Raw genomic sequence first — 15,833 nt, 5'->3', positions numbered from 1 at the left:
GGCCTCATCCTTTTGAAAACGAACTTTCCCCTAATCCCCTAACCTTGTTCCGCACCATCCTCCTTCGAAGGTATCCGCGTCCAAGTCCTGGCTGCGGACGCGTTCTGTTTTGATTGACGTCGTGGACCACCACTCACTAACCACCGGAATCACCTAAACGTTTGTTTACATTTTGGACTTAGACGTACACGATTTCACGAGAACGACAAAATGAAAGAAATTATACAGTCGAATTAAAAGTTAAAACTTTTAAATAAGTTAGCAATGAGATTTTCAAAAACTGTAGCAGTGAAAGTTTTCATTTTCAAAACAAGAAAAAAACTTTTAATGTAGCAAATTTTAACCACTTATTAATTCAAAGGTAAGTTACTTTTGTCATTACCATGATATTTTTTTGTGTGTATTCTAATCTGACGAGAACGCACTGGGCCCCGCCCATTTTTCTGTTATCAGCAGAGTGGCATTTATAGAGAAAGTTTCCTGGCACCACTGGCACTCCTTCGCTTCTCGCTTAGGTTTCGGCCTTCGATATGAATAAATAGGTAGGTAACGTCATGATTCAAATTCCCGGACGCTTTGAAACCCGGACACCTCATCTTGTTTTACCAATTATTTGGATATAAGTTCACATTTTGAATGTCAAAACTGTGTTATTTGATGAATTCTAACATCAACTTTTGTTTGTTTGAACGCTGTAGTTAATGTCAAAACAATTAAACAAAATAAAATTATAAGATTACCAAAAATGCGAAACATTTCACGTGAAATATTTCATAGGCGTCCAAAGCACCGGGAAGGCAATGCAGAAATTTATGGTTTTGATTTCCTTAAATTCTAGCAAATTTTTATATAAAATATCGATTCTTTTGATGTTAAGAGCTTATTTGAGATCTAAAGAATGCCATTCACTAACATTTCATTCCAAATTTATGCGATTCATTAGCAAAAACGAGTGTCCGGAATTCGAAGCAAAAGTGTCCGGATTTCGAATCAGCTTTTATCAGTGTCCGGGATTCGAAGCACAACAACTCATTTTAATTTTCAAATTCTGATAAAAAATTGTTAGAAAAGACATATTTTGCATGCATTCTCTTAAAACTGACTGTTAATACTATATCCTGATGATTCGGGGCTGGCCGATTGTGGGTAGTGGACTGTATTTCGGGTTGTTGGTGGATTTGCAGCGGGACCGCAGGAGGGAGGAAAAACATTGGAACTTGGATTTTCTTGTTTTATTTTCTCCTTCTTCTTCCTCTCCTACTTCTCACTACACTACACTTCTTTGCTTGCGTGTTGTCGCTTCGATGGTCGGACGTGTTCTGACGCGAGCGCCTTGCGCGTGCGTTTCGTGGATGACGTTTCGTTTGACGTTCAACTGTCCGAACTGACAGTTGACACGGTGGGCGCACGAGCATGCGCGCGGTGGGGTTTCCTCTTCGGTGACACCGAACACCTGATGATATTTCTGGAGTTTTTTTTGAAAAGGTCCAATAAACCAAATTTCCAGTTTTTGCTTTTTGGGTGTTTTTAGAACCGCCTTGAGTCAGGGGTATTAAAAAACACCCAAAAAGCAAAAACTGAAAATTTGGTTTATTGGTCCTTTTCAAAAAAAAACTCCAGATTTCTTCATTTCCAACTTATTACATGATTTTTTGTCAGCTATAACGAAAATGATATGCTACTAAGTGTCCGGATTTCGAATCATGACGTTATGAACGTCAAGTGACTCGGCGCGTTTGTTTTTTTGATTGCGCTTGCTAATTTATTACATGTTTCGGGATTATTTTTCAAATGAGTGGCTAAACCATGTTCAAAATAACATGTTGCCGGTAGTTGGAAGCAGTTTCATATCTTAAGCGTTGTGACAATACATTTGACAGATTAAATTGCAGCTTATCAGTATGTTTCGTAAGGAATTTGAAAAGAACAATAATTGACAATCAACTGTGGACTGAGGAAAACCCGGAAAACTCTCTTGAAAACTATCCGAATTATCTCTTAAAAATAAATTGATAGATACAAAAATTGTCTAATCAGAATAAGCTTTGGCTAGATCAGAAAAGCTAATCAATTTTTAAAAAGTTGTCAAGATTCCGTATAAATCCGTATTATGTGAATCTTAACACAAATTCCGTCCTGTTAAAAATCCGCAGAGAGAGTCGAAAATCCGTACGGCAAGGAAAAATCCGTACAGCTGGTAGCCTTATGTAGAAAGCATTTTGTGATGTTTGTTGCTTAAAACCTCTTAAAACCGTAGAAATTTAGGCTTGAAATTTTAAATTTTGATTTTTTATAGCCCACAACCAGATCTAGGAGACACAATCTCTAAATGAAATTTGTACTAGCCTTACCCGAACTTCACAGATAAAATATTCGAAAAATGGATCAAAATTTTAAATTTCAAAGAACTTTACGGGACGTACCAAATTTTGTCGACTTCATCGTTCCGCGAAACGAAAATTCACTAACCATGCATTCAATTTCTAGAGTTTTAGCTAAAATTGTAATGTTTAAAACGGCATTTTTCTTTGGTACATATTCAATGATTATTCCTGCTGGGAAATAAAAAGCGTTCATGGAAAGTGATAGTTGAGGATGTAGTCCTAAAAAAACACATTTTTATGGGACTTTGCCTGATAAGCTTTCATATAATAATATCTAGTTTTTCTTTAATAAGGTCCTGTAAACATAGGAATTCACAAATCCTACAGTTTTTTTTGTTTTTTAGTGTTTTCAACTATATTGATTTTGAAGCTTTAAAAAATCGAATGCGATTAGAAGATTAGACGAATTGCGTCCAGCATCATAGAATATAATCATCAATCATGATGCTCTTCTCTTTGGGGCTTTGACACAAAATGTCCTCCACTATACAACCCATATAAAACAACGACAAAACTGTTGAATTTTACGCCCCATCGATGAACACGTTCCCAATATCGGTTAAAACAGCTCCGCACCCTGCATGGATTCCACCCCTAAAACACTGGTTAAAGTCGTAAAAACATACATGCTGAAGGTTAAAGTACCCAGAACCAGGCCGCGCAGTTTCCAGTTTCCATGCAATGATGCTCGGCACCGGCAGCAGCAGCATCATCATCATCGTCGTCATGGTGAACAGGCGACATTTTCCCTCCCTTCCAAAAGTCAACCGTCACCCTGGAAGTTCTGCCGAGGCCCAGGCGTCAAGTGGAGCGAGTTTATCAGAAAAGTGCTCCCAATTTATTTTGATGACACGATTCAATCATCCCTGACATGTCGTGGTTGAAAGGATAATGGAAAATTGAACACAATCCTTTTTCCACCCTCACCATGTCCATCACACCCCACTCCACCAGAACAGAACAGAGGCGGGGAGCATGAAAATCGTGTCAAGTTTTACGCGTGTTCGAGAAGAGGCCTCTCATGGATGGGACATAGGACACCCCCGACCTGAGGGGTAACTCTGCCGAGGGGGCGATGTTTTGCAGAACTGCGTCATCAGAGATAAGAGGGTTTTTCAAATTTCCCATCCCTCGCCCCGCAAACATCACCATGCGGCCCAGGACTCCTCCACTGTCACTCTGACGTGATGATTTATCAGCTTTCAATCCTTGCCAGGCAAACCACAAAAGCACTGAACTGACTGACTGGCTGGCAGCAGGCTGGCTGGTTGTTGATAGAAGTGCAATTTTCAAGGTGGTTGCATTTGGAAATTAATATCCTGTTCATTTCCCCAGCTGAGCGAATCCTAAACCAGATCGTAGGAATAGTTGTTCTATTTGTGACATAGGGGAAATATACTTATAAACTAAATATACTTTTATAAGTTAACAACCAAGTTTATTTAAGCTATTAATTGCTTTGACAGGGTTCAACTCTGTAAATGAACTGCACGAAAAAATCAGTTCACATAAAAGTGAACAAGTGTTTACGAAATTGGGAACTAAGAAAAAAATATGAAATTAATAATTAGCTACGAGTCGATTTTTTACGTGTGTAATTCAAGTCTAAAGTGCTGATAGGCCGAAAACAAAAATGTGATTAGATATACTTCCCCTAGCACATTGGTTTACTGAGCAATTTTGAATTAATCCATACGAAGCGTTTTGCGGTTTCTGTGACAAGTAGAGGTTAGGATTGGTAATTAAAATACTGGATTGTGGTTTGCAATTTCTCTAGAAATTAATTTGATTCTATTTATACAAAAACAAACATTAAATCGTAATTTTATATGTTGGAATTGAAACATTCCAAATTTGATACATATGATATTTTGAAAAAAAAAAAAAAAAAAAGATTTTACCATTAGTCAATAAAAAAAATGCTTCAGGATACTTGGGATATTAGCAACATAAACTTTTCAAAATATTTTATTCTGTAAGCCTTCGAACAAAATATTTTTTTTTGCTATTTTGATTTGTCTGACACGTTTCAAAGCAGCTTTTTTGTATCATCGAAATTTACTGTAAAAAAGTAATATATTGGTGAATCTCTTTAAAATGAGTTTGTAAAAAAAACTTTGTATCAAATGCCAGGTGCTCAAAGAATGCAATCACATTAAAAAAAAAACTCTCTTCAAATATCTGAAAACTTAGAGTTTTGATTTCATGAAATAGTGTTTCAAGTAAATAAGCATGAGCAATTAGATTTTTACGGTAAATTCAGTGATTTTATTCATTGATTTATAAGCTGAAACTAGTATGACTTGTTCTAGAAAAATATATTTTCCACGAAAAACATATTTCCTGCATGCTTTTTTTTTTAATTCAACATTATGTGTCAATCAATCCTTGCACATATTGTCTTGAATTATAAATTAAAAAACAAACAAAAACAAATTGAATAGAAATTTGATTATTTTCAAACATGGATTTTACTCATCGTCCATACCAGTGTTTCTCAATCTTTATTGATCCATTCCCCCCCCCCCTCCCCCCCCTTATCAACCAAACAATGTGTATCATTGCACAAATGTCATAACATTGGTACTAATGTTTGCAGAAATTTTATATTTTTCGAAACTTATTTTTTTTTCACTACCAACAATTTCAAAATACTTGCAGCATTTTTTCGAATTTTTATTATCTGCTTATATTCAATGGAATGCATTTTGCATAAAAATCTTGACTGATATATTTTTCAAGAAAAAATCATCTCGAAAAAAATTTAATTGATACTCGATTATTTTTCAAAGTAATAGAACTTTGCTCAAAAAGATGCGAAAACTCCAGAAAATAATGTTAATAATTTTCGCAATAAAACGAAAACTTCGCAAAACGTCACAAATATGTTTTTCAAAAGCTGCCCAGTTTAAAAAAAAATATAGATTTAGTTTTATTTTCACAAAATTACATTACCCTTAAAAACCAAAAAAAAAAAAAAAAAGACGACATAAAATTAAAAAAATCAAAAACAGCTTATTTTTAAAAGAAAATAAAAAGTAGCTTGCATTTATTAATATAATAATAATAAGTATAGCTAATTTTTGAAAACAATAACAAAATATGCTCATGTTTAATTAATGTGAAAATTCACAGAAATTGATTTGGAATTTTCATTCCTCAAAAATGCTCATGTTTGAGAAAACGCAAATATTTTCAAAACTTTTTTTATTTTATGGTATTATTCAGAAAAAAAATTCACGGAATTTTTCGTTCCTTTCAATTAACATTTTTGAGTTTTAGTTTTTCTAAGCTAAATTTTTAAAACACCTGTAAAATGATGTTTTATCTTATCAAAGAAATACACATATGTATATTTATATTGTAAGCTTTAATGGTTAAAAAAATACAATTAAAAATATTTTTTTTTACAAAAAAACTAATTGGATTTCTATTGCATCGTCATTCCCCCCTAAAAATGGCTAAATTCCCACCCCCCCCATCAGGGGGAATTCCTCACCGCTTGAGAAATACAGTTTTTTTTGGTTTGGTACAATTGAAAGGACAGCATATAAAATTTGAAAATTTATTAATTTTCTTAAAGTTGTATGATTTATACTAGCAGTCAAGCCATTAGTTGATCATCAAACTCATTATGACCATTTAAGTTGCTGTTTTAAACAATTTTGTAGTAAAATATTAATCAGAAGCAAAATCAGAATAATTTTCGATAAATTTCAAATTTCTCTGGGATTTCTGGAATGTTGTTACCTCAGAAAATTGACGCCTAATTTAGTCTTTTTTTTCGATTGGTAAAAATGGAAGCGGTCGTGAAGCTCGGATTCGTAATCAGAAACAAAAATTACCCCAAAGGCAAAGTTTCTTACAAATCGAAGAGGGTCGGGGCAACTCACACAGCAGTTGGTGGAGAATTACCCTTATATTAGAAAATAATGTTTAAGAACTTTAAAAAGATGGAATGAATTTTGTAAGTTCGGGCAGTTCTCTTTTACCTTCAACAAAAAAAAACAAGTTTTCAGAAATTCAATGTTAAAAAAATCACACAGGCTAAAAGATCATTAACAAAGAAATGCTATTTAGCAATTGAAAAACCACAGGTCAAAAGTTCTTGCAAATCCAAAAACAAAACCTCAAACCTCACATTCCTCAAGCATGAAAAATCGTACCTAATGCCGAGTTCATGTTAGCCAAAGGGGGCTCTTCACTTGTTTCACTTCCCTGCCATCACCCAAACTCTTGTGTGACAAGTTTCACATTTAGGAAAACGCATTTTCCGGCCTGGAGGCAATATCTCAACCGGCAGATAAGATAAACCAGGAAAGGAGACGATATGAGGTGGTGAACACATCTTCATAAAATTGTTTCGTTCTGTTCGACTTGTCACACTATAGCTTGGGTTGTTCTGGTGCACATGTGGCCCCCCTTCAGGAATGTCCCGAGGAGAAGTTTTTGTTTAGAGATTTTTCATTTATTTTTCATTTTATTTTTCTACTTTTGATTCAATAGATTATTTTATTAAATAAAAAATAATGTTGACGACGATAAAAAATTTAACTGCTTTTAATGCTTTCTTCAAATCGGGTTTCAAAAACACCAGAAAGTCGGTGGTACACAAAAATACCGACAATCATGAGAACCATTTTCACACACACACAAGTCTGCATCGTGTGCTGCATTGACTGGGGGTTATAAAGTACTTCTCGTCTCTACACTGCGACACATCTTCACCGAATAAATTTATTATCAAAGTTTCTCAAACCACTATCTTTTCCTTCCACTTTTTACTCGTTGCCCTTGTAGGTTTGTACACAGAAATGTTGCATACCAAGTTGCGGTTATTTAACACGATGCTACAAGATTCGTTTCATATTTCATAAATATGATGATGCATTATGTGAGTTTGTGTGTGTATGTGGTGTGGGTGTGGGGCTCAAATGTGGCTTTTCTGCTACATTCCAGGCTGGTGCCAAACTAAGATGCACAATCTGTGAATGTCGATTCTTTTTTGGAACCTCCCACCCCCACACCAACAAGGCTTGAGCAACACACATTTCGTATGCATAGGGCATGTTTTGGGGCATATTTCCGGCTCATAGAACTCCGCCCTGTTGGTTCGACTTGGGGTTGTGAGTTGATTCGTGACATGCAACGTTTTGCTTTTCAGTTTGTTTTATTTTTGTGGGAAACCTGTATACAGTTTTTTCTTTTTAAGAAAAACTGAAGTAATTTCAACAATTCTTCTAATTCAATTTAATCTTGATCAAGTTTCAATTTGTCATTTCAGCAATCTAAAAGCATTCTCGTGACATTCCTCTCCCTCACCGTTCAAACAAGGACTGCGCGAAATAAGTGTAATAAGCGATACGATTGCCACACCATACGCAAACGGTGGTGCGAGAAAAACACTCTTAAAATGCAAATTAGATGCCTCATTAATATTCAAATGAATTTTCTTGCACGCCACCCACCACCCCCGCCGCGGGTTGGTTCGTCAAATTCTCATTTCAACTTCTCAGTTGCAGCTGCTTGTGCACAGCTCTTGACACTAATTTGGTATTTGTTGGCGAAAGGAATTGAGGAACAGTGTAGTTTACTCGGCGTGTTTTCAATTGAATTGTAGAGTTATTCTTTACGATTTTGCAAAACGAAATTTCATTGCAGTTTTAAAATTTTGATAGAAATATGCAAGTGACCATATGCTCCTCTACCGGGTCGGTTATTGATACTATAGATTGAAGTTTGATTAGGCATCGATGTTGCTAATATCAATTTAAGATCAAATCGTATCGATTTCAGTACTTTGACAAAATTATAAAGCATTGTAAAGCTCACAATAATCCAATATTTGACTATGTTTGGACTTAAAACATGCATTAACAAGTGGTGCCAAATTTCGAGTTATAATATTTCGTCACTGTCTTGCTATCATGTCGCACGTGCGGGCCAAATTGAGTTAATGACGCCATTTTGTGCAGCTCACAAAGACTTACCTTTTGACCTCCACAGATCCCCAAATTTGATTTCAATCCTGAGATATTCAACAACAATAAAAAAACTCAGTGCAATGTTGTCACTTTTCATATGAAAGAATAAACTTTTTTCATAAAAACTTAATTTTTTAAAATCCGTATTTTTTATTTTCAAAATTTTGATCGAAAATGGTTGAGATTAACCAATTGATACCTGAGCCTGAAGCTGGTGAAATAAAAGTTTTTCATACAAAAATTACTTTTTTAAATCGCTAATAACTTTTTAGGATCGAAATTTACAGCTTTGGTATGTTCTACAAAATTGTAGAGCACTCAATTTCTTATGAGAATCTAACGTTTGGAAATATGTTGATGTAAGAAACGCACTGTGCAGACCAAACCGTAGGCAAATTGAGTTTTCCATACAAACTTCACCGCCGAGTAACAATGAGTAAACGTTGACCAATATTGCTCATATTTGGCCTAGAGTCCTAATATAGCTTAAGGAGCAATATTCAGCTTGTGAAACGAGGTTTTGAGAAAAAGTCCCATATTCTGGGCACCCTAATATACATTCGAATGCAATTAAAATAAAGGAATTTAGGGAAAATATACCCATTTTAATCACTCTAAGCTGTTCGACCAATTCTCATCACTTTTGCCGTTTTCCGCTAATAAATCAACATTTTCAGATGTATCAACAATGGAGAATTGCCTGCTCACTTTTTTTTGAGCTATTTATTACTTTGGAATAGTCAAAAACACTTCATGAAATCTGTAATTTATAATCAAAGTGCTGATAGACCGATAATAGAAATAGGCCAACACAGTAAAAAAAATCTGTGTAAAATCGAATGCAAAAGCATGCAAATCACCTTTGTGAGCAAAAGCATGAAATATTATATGAGAAAACGCGTACACAAAAAGCATGTACCGAAGAAAAAAAAATCAGGTCTGCCCTCTCCAAAAATAACATCAATCCGGCGAGAATCATATTCACATTACCAAGTTCGCGCCCCAACCCACTCGGCTATCTCGCCGCTATGAAAATGGTAGGATCAATGCCAATGTAACAGTAGGTTTTCCGTACATCGTATACTGCATACGATGTATGCACATCGGTGCTACATCGGTGAAGATCAAATTTTAAACATAGCGGCGAGATAGCCGAGAGGGTTGGGGTGCGGACTTGGTAATGTGAATTTGACTCTCGCCGGATTGATGTTATTTTTGGAGTGGGCAGACCTGATTTTTTTTCTTCGGTACATATTTTTTGTGTACACGTTTTCTCATACAATATTACATGTTTTTGATTACAATGGTGATGTGCATGCATTTGCATGCGATTTTACCATCGGATTTTTTGCTGTGAAGGAAAGGGCATAGTTCCCCTTAATGACCATACACCCAACTGGCAGTCGCATGATTGTGATGCATGGCGGCATGAAAGTATATCAGAATCTGCATGAAATCTGTCCTCATGCATTTTTTGCGATATAGGAGTATGACATTTTTGCCCGTTACCGACAATTATCGACATTACCGACGGAATTTTGGTTGTATTTCACAAAAAAAAACACTTAGCAGAACGAGGATTGAACCACCAACTTCTTGGTTGTTGATCCGACACGCTACCACCGCGCCATGGACGCTTGATGAAAAGTGAGTGAAAGAGCACCAGCATATGCTTCTCTTTGGAGTGTTGCTCGGGGACGGGCCAGCGTTATATGTGTTGGTAAGAACTGCAGATCGCTGAAATTTTTACACGCGGGCAAAAATGATCTACGGGCTTGCTGCAAACAATGTTATAAAATATGACATTTTCTGCAGCAAATCCAATGTTGCAGATTTTGAGATATATTTTTCCTTTGGGTGTAGATTATTCCGAAATATATTCAAACTTAATGTCCGAACAATTTATTATGGTAAAACATGATGCTTCATAATTTCTCTAGAAATTGCACCGCAGCGATAGGGCTTCATGTTGCAAGATTGAAGATTGCAGATGGTATCATCAATGCAAGATAATTCTTCGAACTTTCCATTTGTGAAGCGATCCTGGAAACTGTAACGGTCCTTGTACAAATAGCGCGCGGGAAACAAAAGTTTGGTTTGTATTTCTGCATGAATTCTGTCCTCCTGAATTTTCGTTTGTGGGAAAGCAATCGAACATAAAGGTTTTGGTGTGGGTAGTGGATCCTTGTCAAATTTATAATCGGGCCAAATTGTAGAGTGTGTTTCATTCATATTTCGACAGAGAAGGTATTAATTGATTTTACAAGTAAAATATATCAATTTCTGTAGTTTTCTCTTTTATGGGATTGTCAAATAAATGGAAACTGTGTCTCGGAACCACATCTTTTTAATTATTGAATTTCAACACTCATTTAAACTTATTTTTTGTATTGATGCAAATATGTATAATAAAACTTGAAATAAGATATACATTATATGTGTTATACTCAGTTACTGATCATTCAGGTATTTCGATAAATGAAATAATAAAATAAAAACTGTGAAGGTAACCAACACGAATAATGTCCTAGGACATGCTAATATTTTGCAACAGGGGAAAACAATAAAACTAGATCATACATGCGGCTGATTCATTCTTCACATCATTGTTTAGTCCTTTGTTCACTCCAACCAACTGAGGTTCTGCTTTGTTCGTACATTGTATTACACTCTAAGCCACAGCCAGTGCTGACTGATGAAAGCGTGTTCGTGCTGAAGTGTTAAAATTTCTCCTTCCATATTAATTCGTTAGTTTATATGTACATATAAATTACTACTCTCTCTCTTGTTGCATCTTGGTTGAAAATTTGCAGTTTGCACACTGGTCCACCTACACACACCAACACCCCCCCGGTATGTGTCAAATTCGGACTATAATTTGTGTTTCCTTTGCTGTGAGCGCCACCGCTATTGTGTGCTCTCACTTCACTCATTGTGGTCGAAGCGTTATTATAACGAGAGTTTGCACTCTAAAAGCTGACCACCGACTCGGCCCGGATGACTGGCAAGTACACGCTGGCTGGATTGGGTTGGGTTGGGTTAGGTTGAACTAACATTGTCTCCGCCATCCAACAGATGGCGCCTGGGGGGAGGTTTCCCGATGACCTCTGAATGGCCGCAAAACTTTCATGCATTTTCAAATCTTTTTTATCCTAATTTTTAAAATGAATAAATTATTGTCTTCATCAATTTTTTATTTAATTTTTTTTCGGGTGACAACTTAGAAAATTTAGTGTTTTGCTATGGAATCTCTCGTAAAGACCGTGCCACAATGGGGTTTTGGATGACCAACTTTCCAGAGGGGTTGCCTTGTATTGTGTGTTGTTCATGCCAATTACAAATCCAGGTGGCCTGTATGCTCGGATATGTGGCAGCACATACAATTGACCATGGTCGTTCCGAGCTCAGGTGTTTTGTAATGGTATCGTTCGCAAAAGTAGCATTATTGTGTAGTATAATTTTAATAATGTGTCGTAGAAGTGTTTCGATATTGGTCTGCCCTTGCACTCTGAGGAGGTCCTTCACACTGCACACGTGTACAACTCATCGTCACAATTGTTTGTCCTCAATGTGCAGGTAATTGGAGCACTCTACTGGGACTAGTCTGTAATTTGTCTTAAGGATTTCTTGGTAATTTTGAAGAAACCAAAGTGCTTGGCAGCCTCGTTCCACATGTCGAACGACCTTTGATTAATCTAATTGCCAGTTGAAACCAGCCCTGTCGTACAATCTCTAGAAGATTTTCCATTTCTGAAGCCAGGAACCCATAAAGAGATTCGCTTTGGAGAGCAATCCGAGTAATGTATGGCGTAAACATCCAGCATCCATTTCGGTTGATTCACGGCCCGCCAGGGTGTCATGGAAGCGTGGAACTTCCAACTCCACGCTGCTGGGCATGACAAATAGCTCATCCGTCTTGTGTGAGTCTTGCGAGTATATTGTCGCCTGGGTGATGCTCTCTTGCCGTAGTTGAATGTCATGTCATTTTTCCAGAGATATCTTAAGAGCGAGTCCACGAACAGGGCATACCCCTTTGTATGGGACGTCGTTTGGACCTCACCAATCTGCCTGAAATTTTCAGAGGTTGTTTTTACATATAAAACTAGCATCTGGCCAAAATATGAGCACTCTAGGTCAACGGGAAGTGGGGCAAATCGGGACACAAAGTTTGAAGGTTCAAAAACGTCAAAAATCGTAAAAAAGCTGTAACTTGGGCAAAATTCAATTTAATTTCAAAATTCAAATGCATCTGAAAGGGCTCAAAAATGCAACAAAATGCAGGGTAGAGCATCCCGATTGGTTAAATCTAAAGAAAGTTATTGGCATTTTAGTGAAAAAATAGCATAATTTTCAAACTCAAATAAAAAGTGTTCCATCCAGATATCAATTCGGTTCGACCTGCAGCTTGTAGGGGACATCTGGGACTACCATCTGAGGATGAGAACGCTTTGGGTAAGGCAGTTTAACGTATTAAATAGACACTTTTACTTTTAGTGAAGTTTTGGTTGTAAATTTTTGCTGGGACCCCTTAGATCCCATTTTCTGGTGATAATTTTATCATATTCGTGTTCCTGAGACAATTTCACAATAGAAACATACATAAAAATGTTTATTTTGATCCATTTTAACCTTTTAAAAAATAAAAGTTAAAAAAAATTATGAAGCTGCTTTTTTCTGGTGTCATCTAGTATCCTTGGAAACGAGCTTGATTTTCAATAAATGTAAATCGAAGATTTTTTTTTAACTTTTATTTTTTAAAAGGTTAAAATGGATCAAAATAAACATTTTTTTGTATGTTTCTATTGTGAAATTGTCTCAGAAACACGAATATGATAAAATTATCACCAGAAAATGGGATCTAAGGGGTCCCCCGAGCAAAAATTTACAACCAAAAACTTCACTAAAAGTAAAAGTGTCTATTTAATACGTTAAACTGCCTTACCCAAAGCGTTCTCATCCTCAGATGGTAGTCCCAGATGTCCCCTACAAGCTGCAGGTCGAACCGAATTGATATCTGGATGGAACACTTTTTTATTTGAGTTTGAAAATTATGCTATTTTTTCACTAAAATGCCAATAACTTTCTTTAGATTTAACCAATCGGGATGCTCTACCCTGCATTTTGTTGCATTTTGAGCCCTTTCAGATGCATTTTGAATTTTGAAATTAAATTGAATTTTGCCCAAGTTACAGCTTTTACGATTTTTGACGTTTTGAACCTTCAAACTTTGTGTCCCGATTTGCCCCACTTCCCGTTAACCTAGAGTGCTCATATTTTGGCCAGATGCTAGTTTTATATGTACAAACAACCTCTGAAAATTTCAGGCAGATTGGAGAGGTCGATGCGAGATGGGTATGCTTTGCTCGTGGACTCGCTCTTAAAACGTGACCGCAACAACTCTTGACGTAGTCACACCCAGCCGGAAGTCTTCGAGAAACGGTGAAAAAAGAAAGAACTCGTTTACGCGAACAAAAATGTATTTAGCTCTTCAACTGACACGAGTGGAATGATCCCGAATGCGAAAAAAGGCACGCAAAACGATGTTTCTACGCTGTCACAGTTGGCAGCACTAATCGGGTTAAGCCCAAGATAATAAACATTAGGTGAGCATTGTCTACTTCTGACACTCCTCCTCAATGCACACTGCAATCTCAGCAGACCCTCCGCCGGGTTCACTGATCTCCTCCTCAGCTGGACCTTTGTCACGTTCGCAGAACTCCTCCTGCATCATGGCGTCACAGGCGTCGAACCATTCATCGAGATCCTCAGCTTCTTGAACCTTCCCGACGTCCATTCCGATCGCATCCGTTGCAACCGAGGTCTGCACCTTCATGCACCTTGTTATCTCTGTTAGCTTATATGGTTGCTCTCGAAGCCGCAGTTCGTAAAGGCTTCCGATTCTATCACCCAGAAGCTCCGTTCTTCCATTCACGTTCAGGACTTCGCACGATAGTGCTCCGAACTTGACCACAAATCCTTTAGCGACCAGTCGACTGACCGATAACAGTCCTCCATCCAGACCCGGAACAAACAGAACATTTTCCAGCGTTACCTTCATTCTCTTGCCACAACCATCTTCTCCGAAAATCACACCGCTACCAATCCCGACGACCTTTGTTACATTGCCATTCGCTAGCGTTACGGACGATTTCACGTTGGTATCCAGCGACGAGAAAAACGAGCGATCGTTGGTCATATGGCGAGTCGCTCCACTATCAATCACCCAACGACCAGGAATCAATCCTTCCGCAAGTAAACACAAGTCACGATCCTCACTATCTGCACCAAGCGCCTTCACTTTTGGTACCTCCTTCTTCTTCCTGATTTTCACACTGTCCCAATCGCTGTTTCCGGTACCTTTCTGTGCCAGCCATCTTTCGCAGTTGTATTTGAAATGGCCTGGTTCCCCGCAGTAGTAACACAACTTCACCGATCTGCCGCTAGCAACTTCCATCTTCATCGCTACTTCCTGCTTGAGCTCCTCCTCTTCGCCTCGATCCTTACGTTGGTTGTACTCCTCCAAGAGCCTGGATTTCACCATCACCAGCGTCCAATCAGCATCGATCTGGCACTGAAGAGTCTGCACCAGGCTGCGGTACGACGGAGGCACACTACGAAAGACCATCGCGATCTGCAGCATTTCATCGATTTTCTGGCCTGCCGCTGCGAGCTTGTCCAAGAGATCCTCCATGAAGGCGAGATGGCTCGACATATCTCCTCCTTCATCCATATTTGCACTGCACAACATCACCAGATAGTGCATTATAGTCGACATAGTGGCCTTCTCGTGGTGTTCCTTAAGTGCATGCCACATTGCCCTTGCACTTTCTGCGTCCTTCACGACCTTGAACTGGCTTTCCTCCAGGAATAGTCCAATTTTCGAGCGTGCCTTCTTATCCCGCCGCTGCCACGCCGGCGTCACCGACTCTGGCTTCGCTTGGCTGACCACTTCCCACAAATCGAGGTCCTCCAAAAACCATTCCATCCTTTGCCTCCAGGATCCCCAGTTGGTTTTGTTCAATTTTGGGAAGCTTACCGGCACGCCGTCCGCCATTTTGATTGCCACGCAACGTCGTCGAAGCAACTCTTCCAGCACTAATGAAAAACACTCCGCGGATTATTTCTTTCGCAAGTCACTTTTCAACTCCGTTCTCCTGCTGGGCCCATAACCTCTTGACGTAGTCACACCCAGCCGGAAGTCTTCGAGAAACGGTGAAAAAAGAAAGAACTCGTTTACGCGAACAAAAATGTATTTAGCTCTTCAACTGACACGAGTGGAATGATCCCGAATGCGAAAAAAGGCACGCAAAACGATGTTTCTACGCTGTCACAGTTGGCAGCACTAATCGGGTTAAGCCCAAGATAATAAACATTAGGTGAGCATTGTCTACTTCTGACAACAACATCTTTTGAACAAGAAACCCAATTACAACCACAGAGCACGACGGCGACTATATGTGGAGCG

Source organism: Culex quinquefasciatus, chromosome 2 (genome assembly GCF_015732765.1).
Source record: "Culex quinquefasciatus strain JHB chromosome 2, VPISU_Cqui_1.0_pri_paternal, whole genome shotgun sequence".
Classification (NCBI taxonomy): domain Eukaryota; kingdom Metazoa; phylum Arthropoda; class Insecta; order Diptera; family Culicidae; genus Culex; species Culex quinquefasciatus.
This window is presented reverse-complemented; position numbering follows the sequence as displayed.